Source organism: Dermacentor variabilis, chromosome 7 (assembly GCF_050947875.1).
Source record: "Dermacentor variabilis isolate Ectoservices chromosome 7, ASM5094787v1, whole genome shotgun sequence".
NCBI classification, from domain to species: Eukaryota; Metazoa; Arthropoda; class Arachnida; order Ixodida; family Ixodidae; genus Dermacentor; species Dermacentor variabilis.
The window spans coordinates 63264218-63291742 of record NC_134574.1 but is presented as its reverse complement, the minus strand read 5'-3'; the positions used below and the strand labels follow the sequence as shown (position 1 = coordinate 63291742).

Sequence of the window (27525 nt, the reverse complement as noted above, 5' to 3'; positions counted from 1 at the left end):
GCACGAGGTCGCGGGATCGAATCCCGGCCACGGCGGCCGCACTTCGATGGGGGCGAAATGCGAAAACACCCGTGTGCTTAGATTTAGGTGCACGTTAAGGAACCCCAGGTGGTCAAAATTTCCGGAGTCATCCACTACGGCGTGCCTCATAATCAGAAAGTGGTTTTGGCACGTAAAACCCCAAATATTATTATTATTACATTTTGATCGCGGCAGTTGCGATTCTGACGCGCTCGTGCATGCTGAGCTACTCATCCACGTCAACGCAGCTTGCCCCTGAAAAAGGTCCCGCAATCAAGGCGATATGACAAGGCGATCATCTGGGTGGTGGTTGCAAGCATAGCTTGCGGCGACGTGTCATCACTTGGCGGCATAGTGATAGATCCTAGATGGCGTCCGCTGCTTAGTGCCGTCAGCAGAAATAGTACCCCGCACCTCCACCATATAAGTTTTACGTGGAAGCAAAGAAGGTAAACTATTTACACGGAGCACATACAAGTGGATTGTCCGACAGGGAAGACAGCCAGCATCAAATGAGGTGCGTCGCCTTCCTCAGCTCAGCCAGAAACCGTTCATGGATACGTCCTTCTCAATCCAGGTGTGCATACATCTTCATCAAAAAGCACGTGGCAATACGCACATTTGAAACTTCAGGTGATTTGTTTTCGTAAAATCTGCGTATTTATTATCTAACTGACACTCAAGGTAAAAGTACAGTAGTCGTCATCAAAAAAGATGCAGCAACAACAGAATGAAAGAACACAAGAATCAAATGAGTGCTTCAGCCCCATATTGACACACTGTATTCTTCGTCTTGAAGGCACTGATCATCCCGTCACAAAAATATTCGTAGTGTTCAATATGTCAGCGAGCAGTCATAAGGAACAGCTGTTTTTCTTCTAGGCTATCCTCTGGTATGATCTGTGAGAAAAGGAAAACGAATTGTGGTCAGTTACAAAATGTTTTGGATGTATGATAGGTTATACATTCGTAACACTAAATGAAATGGCATCGAAGCGTTATTACTACAGATATAGTATAGGCGACAAGATCTAGCCGTGAGGCCAGAAAACATGGAAGAACACGAAACATAGGGCGCGATATACAGAAGTACATATGTCTTGTAAATTATTTTAGGAATCTGCATACGGGAAGACATGTGATATTTGCCTACTATCCCAAGTTTGGCATTCTTCGGTGAAGTCTTGACACTTAGACTTGCTTATATAGCACTGAACGTTGACTGGCAAAATTTTGCGAACGAGCACACTATCGAGGTAAAAAATGGCCTCGATATATTTTCTGCATACGAATGGTCAGCTCATATCATTATGAGATGATTAGGAGGCAGAGAATGTGGGGGGGTAGAACAAACGTAGTCACGAAACGAGTGACCAACAGCCTGGAAACTCTTCGCTGGATAATTCGGGGGATAACGGAAGATGAAAAAGGGAATACATGGGCGGGCAAGCGGGCGAGGAAAAACAGCAAGGTGAATGCTAATAATAGACACGGTACCGGTTGTGCACAACTTGAGGCATTTGATTTTAAGGTGCGGTACGGCACGTTTCTGCTACATGTGAAAAATAAACACCCATCAAATTTGTCACGCAGCCAACTGTCGCAAGGCATGCAGACACAAAACTGCATTGAAGAAGCGTTGCGTCTAGGCGACGCTATGGATGCAGCCGCACGTCAAGTCAACACTTCTGTGCCCGCCGTGATAGTTTCCGGCCTTGGTATTGCTCGAAGTCGCGAGTTCGACGCTGCAGGCGGCATCCGTACTTCAAGGGACCAGAATACAAATCATGCTCGTTTACTTAGATTAAGGCGGACGTTAAAGAACCGCCATTTCGGCAGGCCTCGTAACCAGACTGAGATTCGGGGACGTGGAGCTCCACTACGCAATTAGAGTTTCACACTTGTTTCATGATGCGACATGCCGGGTGACACAATGTCGATGATAACTTGCTCAGAGGTTAACAATGCCGCACAACAACACCTGAAGCAAATACACCCCTCTACCTTCTGTGTACTACGCGCACAAGCGGCAGTTGCGCAGGCAAGGCAACATATGCGATCAACTCACCACTCTCGTATGACTCTGAAAGCTGAATAAATGAAATATGAGCTGTCAACATCGCCGCTAATGAGCATCAATCAAGCCAACGTGCACGGAAATCTTCTCCTTCGAATCCAGCAGTGCGCGAGATCCACATGTTCGTTTTTTTTCTCCAAAGCATAGGCAAGAACGCTCAAATCAAGTATAACTACATATGTGACAGAGGTTCACGAACGCCATGCATTAACACAATTTCACGCTTCACGGTTGTGGTAGAAGAAATAAATTCGTTTTGCAGATGCCTTGGTCTGTAGACTTTTTCTACGGGCTATACCGATATTTAGATTCCTTAGAGCACAATTATTTATTTACTCTGTATTCTATACTTTTGCTCTATGTGACGTACTTCGCAAAGGCTGAAGAGAGGCCAGGCCAGGAGCAGCGACATCGGACTCTATTGTAAGTGTTGTGGAAGTCAAGATGACCGGCAATCGGATGATGGCGAAAGGTCCCGAGCACTGGACGTTACAGAGGACGTGGTATGATCTGGACCCATTTGTTGCCATCGACAGGATAAATGTAGTGATCTAACGCCCCATCATGCAGCTTGAATTGATTAGGTTGTCGGCCAAGTCGGGCGCTCGTAGGGAAATAACCTTCCAAGCATTGGAGAATAGTTAGACAGTACAAGTTGACACGTTTGTGGCAAAAAAGGACAGATGGGCTGTCTGCTCTTAGACAATCGAGCGCTGCGATGGCTAAAGCCGAAGAAGAGGACTCGGGATATGCGCTAGCACGAACAGGCAATGGGTAGTCGTCATGGTACGGCAGAGGGTAGTGAGAGTGAGCATCGATGTTTTGATGCTTTTTTCTAGCACTGTAGATGACATCAAAATCGTTACCCTCTAAGCGAAACATCGAAAAACCAAGGTGACCCGATAAGTTCTTTAGAGATGAAAGCCAGCACAATGCGTTATTGTCGGAAACAACTGTAGATTGACGGTCGTGAAGATATGAGCAAATTTTTTGGCAACACAGCAGAACATTCCTGCTTAGTTATGATATAAATATTCTCTGCAGTGGTTAGAGTACGACTAGTGTAAGCAATAACTCGTTCGCGGAAGGTATCGTCAAGTTGCAGGAGAATGGCATCACGACTTTCACTGCTAGCTTCAGTGTAAAGGATGGTGGGGGTGTTCGGGTGTAAGTGTCATAGCACTGGTACTGGCATGGAGGCATGTTTCAAAGTCAGAAAAGCAGGTTCAAATTGTTTGGACCAAATGAAAGCCACGCTACTTGCAAGCAGATGATGGAGCGGGGGCGCCAGCGCAGCGAAGTTGCCTATAAAGCGCCTGAAGTAAGGAGCAAGTCCCAGAAAACTGCGCAGGTGTTTTTGACGTAGCGGACGGCGAAATTTGAGGAGGTCGGCAAGATTCTCAGGGTTCGGTCGAATACCTCCTTTGCTGGCTAAGTGCTCAAGAACCCTAGGTGGTCTTGCTGGCAAAAGTGTATTTCTTTCTGCTGAGTCGCAGGGCAGCGCTTGCAGGTCAGGCAAGGATTCATAAAGACGTTGCAAATGTATATAGAACGTGGTTGAAAACACTACTGTGCCTTCGCATAGCACAGACAGGTTTTCCATTTCGGACTACGCAAGACATTACCGATCTTGCGTTTTAATAGGGCAGGTACAATGCACAGTCCAAAAGGCACCACATTAAACTCGTAGACAACATCAGGGGTGGCAAGCGCCGCATGTTTCTTTGTCGGGTTCGCATACTGGTATTTGCCAGTAGCCTGATCTAAGGTCAAGGCTGAAAAAAATTTCAATGCCGTGTAGCGAATATAGTGCATCGTCGATCCGTGGAAAGGCGGAGACATCTTTGTGCGTGATATTGTTCACCGCTCGTTGATCGGAGGAAAAAATGCACTGACACGTCTTTCTTCTGTACTATAACAATTGGGGAGGGCCACAGACTCGAGGAAAGAAGTATGACTTTTCGTAAAAGTCTGTCCTATACGTTTTATTCGATGGTTTAGTGATCTCTAAGAGACATGGTATATGGGTGCCGGTGAATAATGCGGGAGCCGTCAGTCCGCATGCGGTGAGTAGTGGTGGTAGTCTTAAGACGATGCGAATTAAAGTGGAACAAGGAAAGGTATTTGATCTGTAAGACGAGGAGGTCTTGACTTTGGCAGGCATCAGCTTATCGTTGCCGACAATGGTGTGGAAGAGGCATTATTGGTCGGTGACCTTGACTCCGGTGTTCACTGTTCACAGGCTGAAACTTGCAATGAGAGGAGCGGACGTGACAGTTGATCCACGGGGCAACAGTTAAGGTTCGTGAGTTTGCATTAAGGCTCTCAGCAATTCAGACTGCTCAGAGAAAGGAATAAGGTGAAGGGTAATCAGAATCCCTTGAGACATGGCATGGCCTAGTGTAGACTAAGTACATCGCCAACACAATGTTGTTGCTGCTTAATCTTTTAATATCTTCGCTAAATGACCAAAGAACGTAATCAGAGGAGATGAGGCAAATACGCTCTTCATGGTTAGGAAGACAATAGCCAGTGACATCCACCTGCATGAGGCACTGGCGACAAGAGATAGAAGCCGGCGCATACGATGTCCTACTGAAAGATGAGTTCGTGGGTAGACTCACGAATTACCGCAAAAACAGTCTGGTGATTCCCGTCTATGGACACTGAAATATTACACTGCGTGATGGGTCGAATAACAGCGTTGGTAGCTGCACGAGGAGAAGGGCCAGAGTGAGATGCGGCCAATTTTTGGAGGCGGTAACAAAAGTTGGCATGAATGATCAAAACGGCACCGCTTGTGCCAACGGAAACGTCAACGCGTACAGTTTCTATCAACACTGACAAGTCCGGCGGCTGGTCTTTCGGAATTGTAGGCTGTCCAGTGGATGCAGTTTCCCTTACTGAAACTACTTTTCGATAGTAAAACCATGTTTTACTATGGAAAACCAGGTTGTACTCAAACAATGAGTTAAATACGCGATGTCGCACGTAATTTATAATACCATGAAGAACCGCAACTTCTATTGCCGCCTACCTGATAATGAAATGACCGTTCACCGCTGCTGGCGTGATACCGTGTTTAAATAACACTTTCTGTTTAAAATTTTTTAAATGATTTACCATGTGGACAGGCGGTAAAGCTGTTGATTACGTACATTGTTTTATTAGAATACAAGCGCCACCCTACGTGAAGTTTATGTTCGAATGAAATTGAATCGCTTAGTTGATAGTGACTACACCCGTACGTGACTGAGTGGGATTAGCCCTAGCATTTTTGTAACGCCAAACACATCGTACGTTCATGACTTCGCCGTAATCATGGTCAATCTAGATACTTTCTCGTAGCGAGCAATAAAGTTCGGAATGATAAACTACATTTTAGATCAACCTCGTTTTCAGCACTCTTCCTTACTGTTGCCTGAGTTTTTGGTCTATTTATGCCAGCTAAATTTACATTACAGTCAACTTATTACGACTGCTGTTGTCAGCTGTCTTCAGTGCGCTTTAATGCCTCAGCATTAGGAGCGTCAAAGCGGACAACAATTCACCGACGATTGTGAAATGCCGCAATGGGACATTTGAACGTAGCTCTGTACGTGTTTTCATTTCGCTATATACTGAGGCAAAGAATTTTAACCAGTCATGAAGCAGAGACAGCAACCATCCAAAGTTGGATTGTCGTATGAAGTGCGCCGTGTTTTATAGGTTTTTCGGCAACGCTTCTGTGTAATCGCTCGTGCCACGCGGCTTCAAGAAAGTTTTACACCACTCCCGTAGCGAGTGCAATCAGATTAGAAAACAATCTCGAGCCATTCCAATGGCAAGAAGCGCGAACGAGATCACACCAAGAAAGCAAAACAAGCGTGAGAGAGAGCTGACAAGAGCAGACGATAGCACGAAACGAGCGGTTCGGCTGAGACCAGATATGATAATACATTGGGCGGTTGAGCGGTTGCTCATGACAACAGTTTCCCGCGCGCAAGTCACTGAAGGGGCCGCTCTCATTGCTATCCGCTGTCCGTAGCTGGCGTCTTTCATCTGCTGCTCCGCGTTCCCTCTGACATCTATCACTTTGCTCGTTCGCTCGGTTAAGCCGCCGCCGGCGACGCTCACCGCAGGAACGGGTGTCTTAGAGCTGCGCTCTAAACGTGTATCTGTGTGAAGTGCTGGAAGTCAGCCACGTGGAAGAGGGGAGATGAAGCAGATTGCAGAAGCTTGGATATATATATATATATATATCTATATATATATATATATATATATATATATATATATATATATATATATATATATATATATATATATATATATATATAGGGAACAAGCAGCAGGGAACATTCGCGATGAACTAAGCCGCCAGAAGGCGTAAACGGGGAGCTTGCATCGTTAACAATGTTGCAGGAGAGCGTGACAAGGACAGAAGAATATTGTAGTATTGCGATGTCTGGCTCAAAGAATACTTTATCTGCGCCTTCTTGGAAACCACCAACCGGCGCGTCGGAAATCTCACAAAAGACAATTAGGGGAAAGGACGTCGGAGCATGAAATAAGACATGTCGACATGACCACAGCCGACATATATATACCGTGGTCATGCCGACATGACCACGGTATATATATATATATATATATATATATATATATATATATATATATATATATATATTGCTACGGAAGGATGAACGAAGTAGTGAGGCAGAGCAACATCGCGAGACGCTGGCTGCAGCGGGTTATTGGTGGTCAGCCATTTTAACTACTCAGACTCATTTTGTATATATATAACTATATTCTTCTATACTCCCAACATCCCCGTAACATATTGGTGAGAGGCGCGGGGTACCATGGCTGGAAACGGAGCACCGCAGTGGACGTCGCATCACCGTGCGCCGCATGAATGACGGTTACCACTCCGGATCAACCTCGTTGCCGCCTCCTACGTCACGGTCGCATACTACGTCGCTGGCAACTTGGGTTGTTGTTGTACAACCCAAGGATCCTAAAACTTTCAACGGGACCGATGGCGCCGACGTTGAAGAGGGGGTGGCCATGCACGAACGCGTGAGTGAAATCAAAAGATGGGACCCTAGGCTTATGCTAGCTAACCTGTTGTTCTACATAAGAGGCACGGAAAATGTATGGTACGAAAACCACGAAGAACAGCTGAGCAGCAAGGACCAATGCAAAGAGAAATTGACAGGGTTGTTTGGCAAACCAGCCGGCCGTAAAATTGCCACAAAGCAGGAACTGGCCTCCTGTGCCCAATCGCCCACGGAGTCCTACTTGTCGTATATACAGGACGTCCTTGCACTTTGTCGTATGGCCGATCACGACATGACAGAAGCTGAGAAGGTCGGACACGTGCTTAAGGGCATTGCTGACGACGCGTTTTATCTGCTCATGTGCAAAAGTTGATGTAATCATTAAAGAGTGCCGACAATTCGAGCAAGCCAAAAGCCGATGCGTCTTGCAACCATTCGCAGACTTTCCAATACTGCCGCAGCGTCAAAGTGTGAGTTTGAACACACACAGCAGCATGCGTCGCCATCAGAGGACGTGGTGCGAATCGTTATACGTGAACTGGATGCGATGGAGCCCGCAGATTTCTGTTCGCGTTGCTCTGATGGTACCACATTTTCAGTTCCTCTCGTACAAGCCATCCTTCGCCAGGAACTTGAAAACATTGGTTTACATTCTCTGCGTCTGTCACCAATGCCAGAGTTAACGAACGCCCTTCTACTATTTTCGCTCCACCCCGACGCTTCTCTCCGCGTTATCGCAAACACGACTGAGTGGAGAACTGTGGACGACCAGCTGATATGTTTCACCTATAGCCGCATTGGTCATGTCGCCCGATACTGTCGCAGCTCGCGGCCCTCAACACCTGGCACGCCGACCAACCTGAGCCGTTTCGATGGAAATGCCCGAAATGTCTCGCCGACGGCCGAATCTAACAGTGCCGACAGCTCTCTAGGAACACGTGGTGCAGCCGCTCACCATCGCCGCACGGACACCACTCACGTTCACCGCAAACATGTCGCCCATCTTCTCGTTCACTGCAGCCACGTCGCCTTTCGTTCCATGTGGCGTCCGGCCGCACACTTTAGAAAAACTGAGAAATCACGCCCTCGGAGGTGGTGCTACCATTGCCTAATACCACCGCAAATCCTCTGTCTGTGCCCACAAGGAGAAGTGTAATAGATGTTCAATAGACGGCGTACCTGTCCAAGCACTGTTCGACACTTGAGTCCAAATATATGTGGTGAGTGCTAGCCTACTTAGATGTTTAAAGAAGGTCCTCGCCCCAGCAGCTGCCCGAGTGCTTCGTGTGGCCGACGGCGGTGTGCTGGTTGTTCTTGGAATGTGCACTGCGCGTTTAATTATAGCCGGCCGCCCAACTTTTGTTCTCTTTCCTGTGATCGACAACTGGCCTCACGACGTTATTCTTGGATTGGACTTTTAATCCACTCATTGTGCTCTCATCAACTGCGCGACCGGCGTTCTTCAGTTTAAACTGCCTGAATTCGTCGATGACTGAGCACCGCCCCACCGCACTTGTGCGCGCTTCACAATGGGCGTCTGTCCCCCGAGGCAGTTACGTCACTTTGACCGCCCAGTCGCAGGTTCCTAACGGTGAATATGTGCTTCGACACTTCATCGACGTGCTTTTGAACCGGAACGTTGCCGTTCCGCATACGTTCTTCGCTCTTACTAATGAAGACGTCGTTCTACCGCCTCTGAATTTCCACCGGTGCCTTCTAGTGATTCCGGCTGGCATGTTCTTGGCCAGCGTTTCTAGCGGTTTTAAATTTGACATTGAGATTCTGGCTGCTGAGAGTGGCTTATTAAGACCAATTACAGCTGACAGCTCTGGTTCCAAGTTCAAGTTCAAGTTCAAGTTCAAGTTTATTCTTCTTCTAGTACAGACTAGAAACGTCCTCCCGGGTTAAAAGCTGCCGTCAGCAGCTTGACTGGACCCAGGAGGCGTTATACATGGCAGCGCGATAACAGTAACCTTTTTGGTACAAAAAACTTAAGCAGAAGTTTACTAAACATAAAATTGAAAACTCAGATACATGCTTATGAAAGGATATGTAAGAAACAACAAGACATTTTTGTACAAATAAAACAAAAAGGCAAGAAAGAAAAACATGGTCATTTATATGCATCGTTATACATGAATATATATGTTATAGGTTAACGAAATACATCTTCAACTCTTTACGAGAGAATTTATTAGCGTAAACATGACTATTTAGAATTTTCGGCAAATTGTGTTTAATAGATTGTAACTTATACTCGGTGCGAAAGCGCGGTACAAGCCAAGGTTCAGGATTTCTGAAATGCACAGTTATGTCATGGTGCTTTAAGGTCGCTAGTGATGTAAGAAAATCTCTCCATTCTTTCCTTGCAAAATAAAATATTTGTAAAAGACGATATTCGTAGTACCGATCTACCCATATGATTTGGTATGTTTGTGATAATGTTTTTGTTGTTGATCGGGCTTCAATATTAGCAATGTGTCGGAAAAGTGCCTTTTGTAATGTAACTATTTTATTTATGTTAGTTCGTGTTGTCGTTGCCCATACTAAACTGCAATAATTAAATTGTGAGGTGAACAATGCATGATAAATTTGTAGCTTGGCTTTTATCGGCATGTAAGCTCTACAGCGAGATAGTACACCGGCGACTGCAGAAAACTTGTTTCGAAGGTTATTAAAATGAGCATCCCAACTCAAATGACATGAAAATATTACTCCAAGTATTTTGTGTTCATTAACTAGTTCTATGTGTTTGCCTAAATAAGTGATTGAATGTTCCAACTGAAAAGGCTTGTTTCTGGCTCTGAAAAGAATAGCTTTCGTTTTAGTGGGATTAATTCTGATCACATTTGAATGTGACCAATCAGATAGTTTCATTAGCAATGCATTACACCTGATAATTAGTTCGTTTGCGTCTTTTCCACAGAAGAGTATAGTGCTATCATCCGCATATATAAAGAAATCAACTGTAGGATCTATATTTACTAAGTCATTAATATATAAGTTAAATAATAGAGGGCCCAAAACACTCCCTTGGGGCACTCCATTTTTAAGTGTCAAGAAAGAAGATAGGACGTTGTTAATACATACACACTGAGTTCTATTTCTGAGATATGATTCCATTAAAGTGAGTGGATGTCCGCGTACTCCATATATTGATAGTTTATATTTAAGAATGTCATGACTGATGGAATCAAATGCCTTGCTAAAATCGATGAAGAGCCCGAGGGCGAATTCTCCGTTGTCTATGCTTTGCACAATACTTTCTTTCAAGGATAAAAGGGCGGCTTCCGTAGATCTGCCTTTTCTAAAACCGAACTGTGAGTTTGTTACTACATCATATCTGTCTAGAAACTTTGTTAGGCGTGTAGCAATAATTTTTTCTAGCACTTTCGAAAAAATGGGTAGGACAGATATTGGTCTATAATTAGAAACATTATTTATATCGCCATGTTTGTATAGCACAGATACTTTAGCTCGTTTCATGCCGTCTGGGAAAGTCGCCGATTCTATGGCTAGATTGAATATATGGACCAACGTGCGGATAAATGGCAAGTGATGTAAGACATATTTTATTGGCTTAATTTGTAAATTGTCAATATCCAATGCATTGCTGTTATTAAGATTTTTTATTGTTGTAAACACCTCGTGTTCGTCAGTTGGCTCCATAAATATAGTTTCTGAAACACATTTATCTAGCGAATGCATGACTTGGGAGTCATGGGTGTGCGTAACGCTTGCATTCACAAAATGAGTATTGAAATGGTCTGCCAGTGGTTTACCGATCAATTCGCAATTTGCGTAGCTTATCGACTTGGGTGCACTACTTTTAGTTTGACGACCTAAAACGTTATTTATTATTTTCCAAACCGCATCCGGACGTTTCTTGTCGATTTCAAAAAACAGACGTTGATAGTAATCTATTTTTGCCTGCCTTAGTATTTTATTCAGTTTATTTCTTTCGGTTTTGAATTCCTTAAGTTTAATTTCTGATCTGGAGTGCAAGAACGCATGATAAAGGCGGTTCTTCTTTTTTATCATTTTGATGTGCTCACTCATAATCCACGGTTTTCGTATCGTTTTTGATTTCCTAACTTGCTTGAAGGGGAAATGCGCAGTATAGATGCGCACAAATAGTTCAAGAAACTTGTTATACGCTTCGTTAACATTTTTTTCTCTTAACACGGAATCCCAGTTTTGCGTACCTACAGCTAGACTGAATAAATCCAGTGCTTCGTTAGAAATGTGTTGGTAGGTAAGTAATTCAATGTTTTGAATGATACTGTTATCTAATTCGTACACTATAAAGACTGGACAGTGATCACTAATATCATTAGAAAGTGTACCCGCGGTGCAGACTGAGGTTTCTATATTTGTAATAAGAAGGTCGAGGGCAGATGAGGTAGATTGAGTAACCCTCGTTGGTGTAGTGATCAGATTGGTAAAGCCAAATGATAGTAGTAGATTGTTTAAATCCTGCACATGCTTATTTTTATCTAAAATATTTATGTTGAAGTCGCCTCCACAGACAAAATGAACATTATTAAATGAACAGAACTCCAGTAGCTTACCAAAACAATCAATGAAATTCTGAATACTTCCGCTCGGAGGGCGGTATATTACTGATAAGACCCTTTTCTTGTCCTTGACAGTTAACATCTCGCAGTCAAGACTTATGAATGTGAACTCTGGCATCAGTTCGTAATGGTAATTGTTTTTAGTATAAAGGGCAACGCCACCCCCTCGCCTATTCTGACGGTTTAAGTAAAAAGGAGTATATCCATCCAGGCCGACGACATCGTAGCTATTTTGAAACCAAGTTTCTGAAATCATGATGACGTCGAACTGGAAAGAAAATTGGTTGAGAAGACTAGAGATACTGTCACTTTTGTGAATAGCGGAACGGGAATTGAAATGCAAAACAGAGATAAGCTTGGTATCTTGTAGATGAACGTTTTATGGTAGCGCAAATTCAAAATATTCCATTTTGAACAGAAAGTACAAGATTTAACACAACACTTAGCATATCTTCGAAAGGTCTTCGTGATGCTGTATTCTTACAATGGGTGTGTCGTCAGACTGCCTCGCGAATATCCTGCCGTTATACGACCAGACGGACTTCCATCCATGCTCACGTTTTTTACCGATAGCTATTCCAAGTAGTTGCTTTAGGGTAGGGCAAAGGTGCTCGTTTACGTAAATTTTGCGAGTGTTATCATTTCCAATATCCTTGTTAGAAAGACGTGCCCTCTTTGCCTTGTTAAGCACAGCATCGCGCTTGGTCCTGGATTTAAACTGCACAATGATATTCGAGTTTTCTGGGTCTCGGGAGGGTACACGGTGACATATTTCAATGTCAGTCTCGACAATTTCTTCTTTGATAACTTTCCCGATCATCTGAACGGTGTCCAGCACATTCTCATTATCTTTTTTGATGACGCCTTGTATTTCGAGATTTTTGTTTCTCGAGTACTGCTCCGAGTTCACAAAGCGTTTTTCAAGTTCTCGGGCCCTTAACGGATGACCTCGCGAAAATTGTTGCACCTGAGCTCACCTCTGCACAGGCCACGGACATCCGTCGCCTCCTTGAATCGTACAGTGACATTGATTTTGGCAACAGGCCACTGGGCAAAACATCTGTTTTCACCACCGTATAAACACTGGAGAGACGAATCCTATTCGTAGGCGTGGCTATCGGGTATCGCATGCTGAACGTCGAGTCATCCAATCAGCAGTGGAGAAAATGCTCCGCAAGGGGGTCATCGAGCCATCAGCCAACCCTTGGGTTTCGCCTGTCGTCCTTGTGAAAAAGAAATGTGGTACCTGGTGTTCTTGGGTCGATTATCGCCACCTAAATAAGGTCACACGAAAAGGCGTCTACCCACAACCTTGCATCGATCACGCCTTGAACTGCTTGCACGGAGCTAAATACGTCTCGTCCATCGATCTTCGACCCGGCTACTGGCAGATTTCAGTTAATGAAATGCACCGCGAGAAGATGGCCTTCATCACGCCGGACGCCTTATATCAGTTCAAAGTCACGCCCTTTGGCCTATGCAATGATCCTGCGATATTTGAACGTATGATGCACTCTCTTCTGCGAGGCTACAAATGGACCACCTGTCGTTGTTACCTTGACGACGTTATTGATTTTTCTTCTACGTTCGGCAGCCACCTTACCCGACTCGCTGAAACTCTTACGGTCTTCCGAAAAGCCGGCTTTCAACTGAACTCCACGAAGTATCAATTCGGACGCCGTCAGACTACCGCGTTCGGACATCTCGTTGGCGCATCCGGTGTCCAACCAGATCCGGAAAAAGTTCGCTCCGTACGCAGTTTCTCTGTGCCACGTTATGCGTCTGACGTGCGCTGTTTCATCGGCCTGTGTTCTTAATTTCGCCGTCTCGTCAAACATCGCCAAGGTTGCTCATCTTTTGACAAATCTTCTCAAAAAGAACACGCCAATCTCATGGGGCTCGGACCAGGCTCACGCGTTCGCGGCTCCCATCGGCTTTCTGACCACCTCTCGCATACTTGACCACTTTGATCCATCTGCACCGACCGAAGCCCACACTAACGCAAGTGGCCACGGCATCGGCGCTGTTCTCGCCCGAAAGCCGACTGGTATTGAGTGAGTGATAGCTTACGCCGGCCTCCTGCTGTCACCTGCTGAAAGAAATTACTCCATCACCGAGGGGGAATGCTTGGCTTTATTTTGGACTGTTTCCAAGTTGCTGCCATATTTGTACGGCTGCACGTTTTCGGTCGTTACATTCCACCACACCCTGTGCTGTCTGTCTTTCCTCCGGGAGCCCACAGGACGACTTCGTCACTGGGCTTTGCGGCTCCGGGAATTTTTTATTTATTGTCAGTTACAATACTGGTCATCTCCACAAGGATGCTGACTGCCTCTCTCGTCACCCCGTAGATCCCCCTGATCCTGCTGCGCATGATCCGCTGACCTGCGTGGTGGCTTTTACTCATATGACCCACATGCGCGCTGAACAACGTGACGAATCCTTGCAGTCCATCATCGCCGGAGGCCAATCTGGCAGCACCGATGGCACGTGCCGCATGTTCTTGCTGCACGACGGCATCCTCTACCGCCGCAATATCAACCCTGACGGCCCTGAGAGTCTCCTTGTCCTTCCTCGCCATCTGTGATCCGTCGTTCTCGAACAACTTCACGATGCACCGATAGCGGGACAACTTCGAGTTTTGCGTACATACGACCGCGCACGACGGTGGTTCTTCCAGCCTGGTCTCTACCGCACTGTGCGTCGTTATGTCGCAACTCGCGAGTTGTGTCAGCGCTGGAAGAAACCTCCCTTCCCACCATTCGGCCGACTCCTTCCAATTGAAGTTCCCTCTGAACCATTTATTCGCGTAGGCCTCTACCTGCCTGGCCCTTTTCCGACAACGACTAGAGGGAATAAGTGGATCGCCGTCGCTACTGATTACGCGACATGTTACGCGATAACAAAGACGTTCCCGACTAGTTGCGCCACAAAGGTCGCCGATTTTCTTCTTCACGACGTCATTCTCCAGAGTGGTGCACCTCGACAGTTACTTACAGACCGCAGCGGCTCGTTCTTGTCTCGAGTTGTGAACGACCTCCTCCGCTCTTGTGCCACTGAGAACAAGCTGTCCACCGCCTACCACCCACAAACGAACGGTCTTACGGAGCGTTTCAACCGAACAGTCACAGAGATGCTGTCGATCTACGTTTCTAACAATCCCCGCGACTGGGACGCCAAGCTGGCCTACGTGACATTCGTGTATAACTCGTTCCGACATGACACCGCAGGATATTCACCCTTTTATCTTTTGTATAGTCGCCACCTCACTTCGCCTTTTGACACCATCCTACCTTCTGTGCCCCGCGTCGCCACTGAGTACGCTCGTGAAGTCATCGATTGCGCTCATATGGCACGTCAAGTATCCCGATCTCGCTTATTAGCCTCGCAGCATCTGCAAAAAGAAAGCATTACGACCGGTGCCATCGCGATATTCAGTTCACCCCAGGTGTTTGGGAGCTGCTTCGGTCACCATATCGTCGGGTCGGCCTTTCCCAGAAGCTTCTCTCTCACTACACAGGGCCTTATGAAGCCCTACATCAAGTTAACGACATCAATTACGAGATCGCGCCAACAGTTTAATTCATTCTCAAGTCCGCCGCCTGTTGACGTCGAGCACGTTTCGCGGCCGAAGCCATACTTCGCTCGCAGTTCTTCGCCTCCAATGCGCCGAGACGGCGCTTCACCACCTGGGGGTCCTGATACGGAAGGATGAACAAAGAGAGGAAGAAGATCGCGAGACGCCGGCTGCTGCGGGTTGTTGGTGGTCAGCCGTTTTAACTAGTCCGACTCATTCTTTACATATATATATATATATATATATATATATATATATATATATATATATATATATATATATATATATATATATATATATATATATATATATATATAAGAATCCACAGCTAAGCATTACATGTGCGAGGCTCTTGCCAATCCATCTACCGCAGCGTCAATTTCCTATCCACATTTTGGATGTTTATACAGTAGAACTAAACCTGGGAGTGTTAGCGAGCTCCACAACTCAAAAGCGTTAGCGGCGATTGTGGAACATGCTTTCTGCCGAAGGTGACATGGGTACGTGAACCTTTTGGACGAAGGAAACTGGTCAATAAACCCGCACATGCTACCTAAGGCATCAATTCTGCCAATTCCATACCCTGCCATGAGATAAATGAGAAAAATGTATACCTTAGGGGCCCGATTTTTCTTAGTCATATCATAAAAAGCTAGATTGGATAGGGGAAATTATTTGTACTTGCTAATTGAAGTGAAGAAATGACAAAAGAATGAAACTCAAATTGTATAAAAGAACAACTTTCTACAAGTGGGATAGGAGACCACGTCTTCGCATTACGCGTGCGGTGCTCTTTCCTATTAGGATAGCGCTGTGCGCTTTTCTCATCCACTTTCTGGGGTATTTATGTTATCTACAAGATCTAACGGAACCCCTCACAATCCTTGGCAGCGGCGGATGTGGAAGTTGTGGTGCTCGCTAACTACTTGCAGGGTTAGTTTCGTGCCCAACGATGCGGATGCTGCCTACCCTCTGAATTCATTGCTGCGCAAGGATAAGCCTTTCACCTGGAGAGCAGACTCCGATTCCGAGTTTACTGAACTGAAGTTCGCAAATGGCATTTTCGTAAACGTTCGTAAAAGTTCGTAAACGGAATTCTTCTTCATAATTCGTTCTGGCCCCTCTACCACAACAAAATTTCACACCTACGCGAGTGGAATTGGACTTCGCTGAGCTCTCGTCATGCATTTTGGGCATGCCGAGCATTTCATTGCCTTTCTAGAGCAGGCCATGAAAGATAGCCTGCTCTACAAAAAGAATTACGCGACTGAGGGTGTCCTCCTCCCCTTCGTGGTCCCTATGAATTTGAGAACACATGGCCTACGTGCTACGCGAGATGATGCGACCGCTGGGCCCATGCGTTTCATGAGAACATACCGCCACACTCATGGCGGTTTCTGTTGTCCCATTATGCGGCAGAATATACAGGCTGATCACTTCTACGTTTCATGGAATATTTAAAGATCGCCTGCTGCAAATAATAAATTCCTGTCCTTAAGCTGAAATATTCGAAGGGGGGGACATTACTAACGCGAGAAATCGAAACACATACTCAAATAATTACCTCAAACTCACTCGTTAGCTTCTTAATTATTAGCCTTTATGAATTAAATTAATTTACGAATTGTTGCAGGCGAGCTGGCAAGATGTAGCCACTTGGAATGAATTACAAGGTGATACGACTTTTGAGATATTTTCCAATTTGTGGGACTAAATGCATGGGCGTTCCAGTTACTTTTGTGTTTCAATGTACCCGCTGCGGTTGCTCAGTGGCTATGGTGTTCGGCTGCTGAGCACGAGTTCATGGGATCGAATCACGGCCACGGCGGCCGCATTTCGATGGCGGCAAAATGCTAAACCACCCGTGTACTTAGGTTTAGGTGCACGTTAAAGAACCCCAGGTGGTCAAAATTTCCGGAGTCCTCCATTACCGCGCGCCTCATAATCATGAAGTGGTTTTGGCTCGTAAAAGCCCATTATTTAACTTTAATTTTTTTCATTGCACGAAAGAGCGTTTTCTTAAAAGAGTAAATGGAATAAGAGGGAATTTTTATGGAGACTTTGATGTCACATATGTCCAAGCTGGCGTCATTTTGGAAATTCATTCTAAGCGAGTACGCCTTGCAAGCTAACCGTCTACAACTCCTAAATTGCAAGATGTGGAGTAAAGTAGTTCATTCAGCAGAGAATTAGTAGGATTTTCGTATTTAGCAGCGCATGTCTTTGGATTTCCCGTGCAAGTATTATCCACCTCAATAAATAACCCAGCTCAAGGACTAGAGTTATATTTGCAACTGGTAATTTTTAAAATTCCTTAAATATTAAAAATGATCCCCCTGTAGAACGGTGGCCATTCAAGTGCTTCTATACTGCTACGATTGGACTCGTTCAACTTGTGGCCCACCACCTGCATCTCCTTTGTAATGATTGGAGTGGATCTTCACGACTCAAGCACGACAAACGACAACCTTTGCATTATATTTTGCACCGACCACCTGGCGCGTTATGCTGAAACCGCAGCGATACCAACGGCCAGAGCTATTGACGCCTCGAGCTGCCTGCTGTCCGCCGTTATACTGCGTAATCGAACCCCTTGTATTATATTGAGCGATCGTAGTCTCCAGTTCGTGGCCGACGTAGGTGATAAGCTATTTTGTATCTGTGCTTGCTAGTTGTGCTACCCGACCCAGTATGACTCGCAGGGAAACGATATCGTCGAGCGAACTACCAGAATTTTGATCGACATCCTTTAGTTGTATGCAAATTCCCAGGAACGGAAATACCAGGAACGCCTACAACACTGTCAAGCATGAATCCACCGGCTACATCCCTTTTTATCTTCCTTATGTTAGAGCACCGCGCAGCTTCCTTGACACCATTCTGCCTTTTCCTCATCGGTGCGGACCCTTCTGTCGCCCAGACCCATTGCCGCACTAAGGAAGCCCGCCGCATGGCTCAGCTCCTTACGTTGGCGTCTCAGGAGCGCTCCAAGATCAGCTACAATTCACGGCATGAAAATGTGTCGGTACGACAAAGGGGACATAGTAGGCGTTGTGATATGACTTCGCAGGCGTGGCCTGCACTAGAAGTTTATGGGTCGGCACAGCACGCGTTTCGTCATCAGCAATCGGCTAAGAGATTTGGGCTATTCCATGGTTCGTCCTCTGTCTCGTGGCTACTGTTCTAAGAAGACGCGGATTGTTCACATCGGCCACCTGAAGTGCTGTTATCTCTGTGACTCCTAGTGGACGTAACTGTTACTCGCCCAGCAGGCTTCATCTGTGAGCGGAGGAGTGTTACGCTGAAGCGACAGAAAGGACAGAATAAGAGGACGAAGCGCGCTTGTCGTTGTAGCGGCTCGGTCTTGGCGCGGCAACCCTTCTCCCCGTTTTACTACTTCATTTTTAACTAAGCGCGCCCTATCGTAACATTATATAACCCCTTTCCTGGGTCAATGGGCAGTCCTTGGCCGATGGGTATTGGATCAGGAAGCTGTGCTAAGAAAACAGGATTTAAAACCAACCCAAAAACCGACGTGGGTAAATTATTACGTGACATTGTGTGCATTTGGTCCACTTTCCAGTGCACATCTTTGACGCGGACCTGAGTCACTGTAATGCGGGACTCGGTACGGACCGCCTGTCGAAGAAGCTCTTTCACGCTTACTTAGAGTAGTGGGTATGTGCCAAGCTCTCGTGTTGGTTTCCCATCACCCTCTTTGACGCCAGTTTGGGTCACTGGGTCTGTTTCAGTAGGTCTGTGCTAGGCTCCTACGAACGTCTTTGACAATGACATTGGTAAATTGGCATGTGCCTCTGGGAGGGTGCCATTTTACAATGGCAAAAAAGATTCTTTAAATTTCTCCGATGCCGAGCGGAATCGTATCAGTGTCATAAGGGTTCCACAAAGAACTCAAGCCGTCTCATTAGCAGCCTGCGTCACAAATGCCCAATGTATGTGCCGTTTTTTAACAAATGCCTTTCACGCCGAGGCGTTAGTGAGCTGCGCCATAAACACACTGGGTATTTGCTGCCGTTCAATGAACCTCTCGCCAACTTGAGCTGCTGAGTATGTGCGAACGAATAAGAGGCAAGCGAAGGAGAAATGCTCGGCGCGGACAGGCACCAGCGCGACACGCTTTTTGTTTAGAAGGCCACGCGTGTACTTGTCGGCACTTGCAATGGATCGGGCCGCGCGTCCAGAAAGAAGTGCGAGAGGGGAGCCCAGTGGTCGGGTATGACGCGCTTCTCAGCGTCCACACACGCTGCTGGGCCTTGCATTTCGGAGGCCACGAGGTGGCCTCGCACTGGTGGCCTTAGTTGGCACCGAGTATTTTAGGCAAGAGCGAAAGGAGATCCCCGCAGCAGTATACGGCTCATAGATAATTGGTCGCGATGGGGGCAATACATTGTGTCGCTGTATTGATTGAAGCCTAACGCACTACCGTCCACAGCTATCGTGAGATGGGTTCTGCCACAATTTTTTTGCGTTCAACTGTTGAAACACGTCTTGGCCTATAAACCCTTTGAACTGTGGTGAACACGCTTTGAAATCGTGTATCCGGGAGTTGCAGTCTAATTCTAGCGCATTTCTTTCGCATTTAGGGCCTAATGGCAACAAGATTTTGTACTTGTGATTTTGTTCGGGTGTACTTTAGCTGATTTCCTTATTCCTTTAGGTTTTATTTCATTCAGTGGCACATTGCTCTTTGAATTCTTAGGGCTTGATCATTTTAAGCGAAACAGTAGACAACGCCATCCCAAGGCTACGAAAATTTTTATAAAAAAATTTGTCATAAAAAGTAGAGATAAATGTTCTCACCTCTTCTTCCCGATTGTGGTGGCGGTGGGCGTGGTGGAGCTCTTGTTGTAGTCGGTGGTTTACGGGGTGGCGCTATTCTTTCCTCAACTTTAATAGGAAGTATATGTACAGAAATGGATGACAGACGTGCTGCTTGCACCGTAGTCAGAAGAAAAGCCAACGATACCACAACTACTAAAACATTCATGCTCGAAGCTTTTGTGACGATTAACAATTTGAAACGCCTGACCATTTCGGCTTTCTTCGGCAGGTTATTATATAGGCATTACGATGGAGAAAAAAAAGTTCTGCCTTTCTACTTCGCACAATAGCCGCAGCGATCATGTGTCATATTCAGTTGCCTGCATGGCGTAAAAAAAGTAATTTTTTCTTCTATTCTGGACAACACTTCATTTGTTATCAGTGCCTAACATAGGGTGTTCTGACATTTAAGTTTCAGAAGAATTGAACATGCAACAGTTTAACAATACTCACCGTGCAAAAAAAAAATTATCGCAAAGCTCTGCCTTCAGGATCTGTTGCAAACTGCTGTTTTTTTTCGACCAACCACCTCTAGTGATTGCTGAAAACTTTGCAGGGGTGCGCACAGATTCAGGATACAACATAATATTCCTCATTCTATCATGGTTATATAGGCACTCCTCTTACATAGGAACTCCTCTTACAATGATTGTCGACCGTAGTTCGTTTAGCATTTAATCAATGTAGCGACCCCAAAAATGGCCATCCCCGAAACTAGTTATGTATGTGTGTTCTGCGGTTGGACTCTTGTGCCAGGCTTCTCTGAGAACATTCGGCGCCTTCAAACGCTGCCGCCACTAAGTCTGCGCGCGGCCTGCAAAACAGGAAATGCGTGGGGCCTCCCACCGCTGAGAAACTCGCAATGCGGCATCCTTTTTAGCGCTGCCATCATTTTTAAAAGAATGTATCACCAACTAGCCAAGCACGAAGTTTTATGGAACCAGGCTCCCCTCTCGCTCTTATTCTTGGCCATGCTGCGTGATCTAGTGGTGCTACCAAGGAGTCCGGGCGTGACCTCCGAGACGAGGAGCGTAGGGTGCCGCTGCCTGCGAACGCTGGGAATCGTTCCTCGCTAGCCGCACACTCAGGAACCGAAGTTCGCGACTGGTTCATTGAGGAGCAGCGCACACGCACAGTGCATCCATGGCGCCGCTCACGAAAGCATTTGTGTGGATGGAAATCATTGAATATCGTCACATACCGAGTGCATTTGTGGCGCAGCCTGTTAATGCGTGTGGTTTCTGTCCTCGAAGAGGCTTTGGGCTGCTCGCTTGATTGCGCTCAACATAACAGAAAATAATGGATCTCTTCAAAGTTGTAGACCGTGTAATTGCTGGTAGTTCATTATAGTTGTCCAAGTTCGCGTCAAAGACGTTCACTGCAGGGTAATGCACTGATGCTGGTACATACCCTGTAATCCAAGTTGGCATCGTAGCGGCTGCTAGAAGACTAGCGCATATGCTGTGGCACGTGCCCAGTGCTCCAATTCGGTGTGAAAGTCTTTTTTCGAAAAGCAATAGCTGGCCAGTCCCGCATATACATCGTCCAATCTGCGCGTGAAAAAACGCCCTTGGATAGAGGCACGTATGAACACATGGGCACATGCCCAAGGACCCAAGTTGATCCGGTTGTTGGTTTCGAACCCTGTCACTTCAGCAGCGCAGTCCGATGTGCTAACTATTCAACCGGGGAGTGCCAGTGACTCAGGTTGCCGGTAAAACGTTTCGATACAAGCATAGAAATATACATGGATACAAGTTTATACACATAGGTAGAAGCCGGCTGAAATTGCCTGAAGCACTGAAATAATGCTAGCGCAATAACAGGAATTGCTGAAAAACCCCTCTCACGGGCCAATTTCACGCTAATGCGTCAGAATTTCTTCAATATATTGATGCAGCGTTTTACCACCGCCGAAACAAGTTATATACGAGACACGTACTGCAGTGGGACTCCTCTTTCATGGGTCCCTAAGAACACTTGGTGCCATCTGGTGATCCCACCGCGAAACAATGTGCACGGCCTCTGAAATGCACAGCTCGCCAGTGTATGCAAACGCTGACAAAGAATTCTTGTGGCAACCGGACCCCTCTCCTAGGCTTCTTTCTCGAGACGCGGCCCCGTGTATTTACCGCACTATGGCAATACCGAGAAGACGGCGCGGGATCTGCGAAACGACAAGCGTGGCACACGGGTGCCTGCGAACGCTGAGAATTGTTCCCTCGCTTGCTCCACACTCATTTGCACGTAGTGAGTTACCCAAGTTTCGAGATGTTCATTGAACAGTGGCACTCACCGAGGCCATTCATGGAGCAGCACGCTAACCCGTTGGCGTTTAAGGCGTTCATTTGAAGTGGCACATACGCAGAGTATTTGTGGCGCAGGCTACCAGTGCGTTAAGTTTCGGTCTCTGTGGAACCCTTGTGCCGTGGACCGCATAAGACCGCGGTTGCCTCATGATGTTGTCTTAGCTAATGCCAGGAAGACGCAGCTCAGGGAGCGTTGGGTTCTGAACTGGTCTTTTTATCTTTAGTCATATCTTAAGAAGCCAACAAATTCTGACACCAGAGACAACACAGGGGAAATTACTGGTGCTTAATAACTGAGAAAAAGAAACGATAAATTATTGGAAATTAAAGTCGATAAAAAACCACTTGCCGCAGGTGGGGCCTGAACTGACTAAAAAAATCGGGCCGCTTGGTGAATTCCCTTTCTTCTTCTTCATTACATAACGAGGCTCCCGAATCTGGCAACATTGTTCCCTTCAGCTAGCAAATGTCGGTTTATTGACCAGTTTCCTTCACCCAAAAAGATCACGATCTCGTGATGCCTGCGGCAAAAAAGACGTTCCACGTCCGCCGCCAAGGTATGACTGGTGGCGCTGGCTAACACTCCCAGGGTTCCACTAGGACACATATATACAAAAGAAAGTGGACGGGGAAACGGCGCCGCGGTAGCTCAATTGGTAGAGCATCGCACGCGAAATGCGAAGGTTGTGGATTCCGTTACCACCTGCGGCAAGTTGTTTTTTTCATCCACTTTAATTTCCGTTATTTATGGCTTCTTTATCTAATTTATTAAGTACAAGTAATTTCCCCTGTGTTGTCATTGGTGTCAGTATTTGTTGGCTTCTTATGATATGACTAATAGAAATCGGGCCCCTCCGTAAACCCCCTTTCTGCTCGTTCTTTTTTTTACCCGCCGTGGTTGCTCAGTGGCTATGGTGTTAGGCTGCATAGCACGAGGTCGCGGGATCGAATCCCGGCCACGGCGGCCGCATTTCGATGCGGGCGAAGTGCGAAAACACCCGTGTACTTAGATTTAGGTGCACGTTAAAGAACCCCAGGTGGTCGAAATTTCCGGAGTCCCCCACTACATCGTGCCTCATAATCAGAAAGTGGTTTTGGCACGTAAAACCCCAATTTTTTCATTTTTTATATCGTACTGCGCACGTTGCGCGGCCAGGACCTAGGTGCCTCCTTCTGGACGGGTGCTGCACGCGAAGCAAGTTGTGGCATGCGGCCCGGCCTCAACGCAAGGGGCGATACAGGGATTTCTACCTCCCCCCTCCCGCTCCCCGTAGAGCGGGAACACGAGGAGCCGCTCAGTGAACTTGCTTAGATGTGACCACCCAGAGTGATGAAGGAATCGATGCTAGGTTGAGTGGAGGGAGCGCTGGCGCAAGAGTGGCGACCGAAGCACGCTTGAGTCGGTCAGCGTCCAGGCCGCTGTACGTTAACGTACAGCGTGAAGGTCTTGGGCGTACGATGGGGTATGTGGAATGCTCCATCGTAGGCCGGGGTTAGGGGCGGACGCTCGTAGTCACGCCGAACAAACAAATGGCTGCAGGAATGCACATCCTGGCTTATAAATACAGACCGGTGGTGCCGGTCGGCAGGAATTACAGGAGCAAGGTCACGGAACAACGGGATGCGCAGCTCCCGAATGTAGATGGAAGCATCATGAGTGCAAGGTGGCGACGACAGCGCAGAAAATTATTCAGGAAGGTGCAAGGGAACGCCGTAGACGACTGCAGCCGAAGATCAACCTTCAGTGCTGATCGGATGCCCAAACGGGCGAAGAGAGGGTGGACGAGGCAACGTTCCATTAGCTGTCAAGTGGTAAGGACTCCCTTCAGTTGTCAATGAAGTCGTTCCACATTGTGATGACCCTAATATGAGGCAAAGGTTCGTGAATTAGCAAATTATGCATACGAACCGTGTTCCGGCTTTCTGGCGGTGAAACCAGACGACACATATTGTCTACATGGAAGTATGTTAGATGCATCCATTTGCATACACACATTTCTGGGGTAGCCATAAAATGCGCCACCAATTTACTTCAATGATATTTGTATTCATGTGGACACACATCGTGGGATGCATTAATAATAATAATAATATTTGGGGTTTTACGTGCCAAAACCACTTTCTGATTATGAGGCACGCCGTAGTGGAGGACTCCGGAAATTTTGACCACCTGGGGTTCTTTAACGTGCACCTAAATCTAAGCACACGGGTGTTTTCGCATTTCGCCCCCATCGAAATGCGGCCGCCGTGGCCGGGATTCGATCCCGCGACCTCGTGCTCAGCAGCCCAACACCATAGCCACTGAGCAACCACGGCGGGTGAGGGATGCATTCTTCCGGAATGTTATTGATAAGAGGTATCACGGTGACGGGTTCCTTCAAAGGCACTCCGTATAGGAACGGCAAAGCTGCGTGAGGTACCGTCTTCAAAGACAAGAGCAATCAGCAGCTCTAGCAGTGCGAGCCGAGCGTGGACGATGCTGCTGTACGAAGGCGTATGTTTTACACAACCGACCCCGCAGAAAAACAGTCATCACGGAGACGTAAGAAGTTGGAGGTCGGGTGTCATGGTAGGGCTTGGAACGCGAAACGTAGACGAGATCACGTCCACGTCGGCGCATATCGCCAGATAGATAAAGCCGAACAATGAGAAAATTCACTGTGAGCGCTCGCTCCAAGACACGGAAAGGCCCTCCGTAATGCCCTCTACATCGATCTTCGAGGGAAACCCAAGAGTTTCGCAAAGAAGACCCAGCAATACAAGAGACCCTTGGGTATAGGTTAGAATGGAGGTTAGTTAGTGCGTCTTTTCTTTTGCAGCTGTTGTTCTAGTGATGTAAACGTACACGCAAGCTGGCTGTACTCTTGGGCTTCTCGGGCATCTCCGTAGACACGCGGACATGCGGAAGAGCCAGGGTAGTATGCAAGGAGAGCGTTGATGGTATGTGAAGGCTCTCGTTCATACAGGATGAAGAATGGTGGAATCCCGTGCAAGTTTGTATGGCTGTGTCGTATGAACGTTACTAAAGGAATAACATGGTCCAAGTTACCATACTAGTTTGCACAAACATCGCGAGCATGTCACCAACAGTGTGATTAAGCCGTATTGTGAGCCAGCGAGTCTGCAGGTCGCATGCCATGTCCATACGACTATCAAAGTGGTATTCCTAAAGCAGAGCTTCGGCGACATAGGACAGCAACGCACACCTCAATAGCTTAATAGTTCACGAGCTGTGCCATGTCATATGATTAAACGATCTAGGAAGAAAGAGGCTATACCCTGCGCTGTAGCATTTGCAAAAGCAGCAGTTCCGGCCTAGTGTATCAGGTGGTGCGCAGAGACTACAATCCACCGATTGTCATCCAGTGACATTTTAAGCGGTCCGTAGATGTCAACGCCCACGCGATGAAAGAGTTTGACGAGGTAGGGAAGCAGCTCCAATGTGTCGGAAGGGTGCAAAGGTGACGGTTTGCAATGTTCAGAGCGATGGCAGTACTGACAAAACTTTTGTACAAAACCTTACATTCTGCACCGGTAGCAGCGAAAGCAATAAATTTCGCATGTCTAAAATTCTCCGGCATGGCAAGATTGCGGATAGTCGTGAAAAGAGGCATAGATTTAGTCATCTCATGCAGCGGGGAATGACCAATAGGCATCTACTACATTTGGGGGCGTTTTCGCGTTGGCGGAGCAGCCGATAACGAATGACGGAATGGAGACATTGGCGCTTGAGGGTTTCGAGATACAGATATGGTCGATGATCGAGAGAGATAGGCGAAAATAGAAGTGATGAACGGTTCACAGTGTTTTTCGGTGCCAATGTTTGTACTAGTGGTTCCCCAGGCCGATTGTGGAACGTTTTTTCGCCCGCATCAGAAAACGACACGAATAGCGTACTCCAGGATTCGTAGCGGCCAGCGTGATAGATGTGTAAATTATTTTTTAACGTGGCGAGCCAAGAAAGCGCATTGTGATCCGTGACTAGGTCAAACGGGGGTCGTATTGGTATGAGCGGAACTTTCGAAGCGCCCCTACTAGAGCCAAGCACTCTTGTTCAGTCACACTGTACGTGGCTTCTGCTTTTGCCAGTGTTGGACTCGCATAGGAGACGACGTATTCGAAGTAATCGGGATGTTCTCGTGAAAGGAGCACCAACTTCGACCCTACTGGTTTCTGTATGCACGTCATTTTCAGCTATCGGCTCCAAATGGCTAGGAATGGGTGGAGAGGTACGACGATGACACAGCACAGCAAACGCGATGTAGCGTGCAGGGGGCCAAGTAGAGAGATCCGCGAAACTGCATACGAGTTCGGTCAAGGGTGACATAATCGATGCGAAAGTGCGAACCAAGCGGCTGAAATATGAGCATAAACATCAAAATCGGACACCAAGTGACCTAAGATGGTTCGCTCCCACAAGGCATAGCGGCAATTTCGGGGTTGAGTTGATAGCCAGTGTTAGTTACACACGTTAAAACGTGTCTAAGGCGATCAGGACAGGAAAACACGACATTGTCAAGTTACCATAGATATATAAACAACCTGAAGCCACGCCGCGTATTGCCCACGATTCGTTCAAACATGGTGGGCGCTTTCCAAACTCCGTAGGTCATGAGACCTCATTCATATGGGGCGTCAGGCGCGATAAACGCTGTGTTCTGGCGATCGGCTTCAGCCATCCAGAACCGTAATTAACCACAACGTAAGGGTAGGGACGAAATGAAGTCAGCTCCTTGAAAATGGGCATGGGCATCGTCGATGCGGGAAAATGGTTACTTGTCTTTGCGCGTGTCCTTAATTTTTCGATAGTAATCAACGCAAAATGCACAGACCCGCACTTTTTGCGAATAAAAACATCAGAGATGCCCATGGACTTTTGCATGATTGAATTACGCCATGGCGTACGGTATCTTCGAGTTCGTGTGTAATGACGCGACGTTCTTCGGCATTGACACGCAACGGTCTTTGAAGAAATAGCGGGTGTAAACCAACGTCAGCCTAGTGCTACACTACTGACGTGCGGGGCAGTTGCGGCTTAGAAACATGAAACAATTCTCTAAAGTGGTGTAGAAACTTTAGA

At 46.7% G+C, this 27525-nt stretch overlaps 1 long non-coding RNA gene across 1 annotated transcript; it reads right to left on the bottom strand.

The window, feature by feature from the left end:
- Window positions 1–778: 778 nt before the first annotated feature.
- Window positions 779–20354, bottom strand: LOC142587479 (uncharacterized). The gene is made up of 2 exons (XR_012829553.1): window positions 20116–20354; window positions 779–921 (listed from the first exon to the last, which is right to left on the bottom strand). It is a non-coding gene; the product is annotated as an uncharacterized LOC142587479 (long non-coding RNA).
- Between the last annotated feature and the right edge of the window lie 7171 nt (window positions 20355–27525).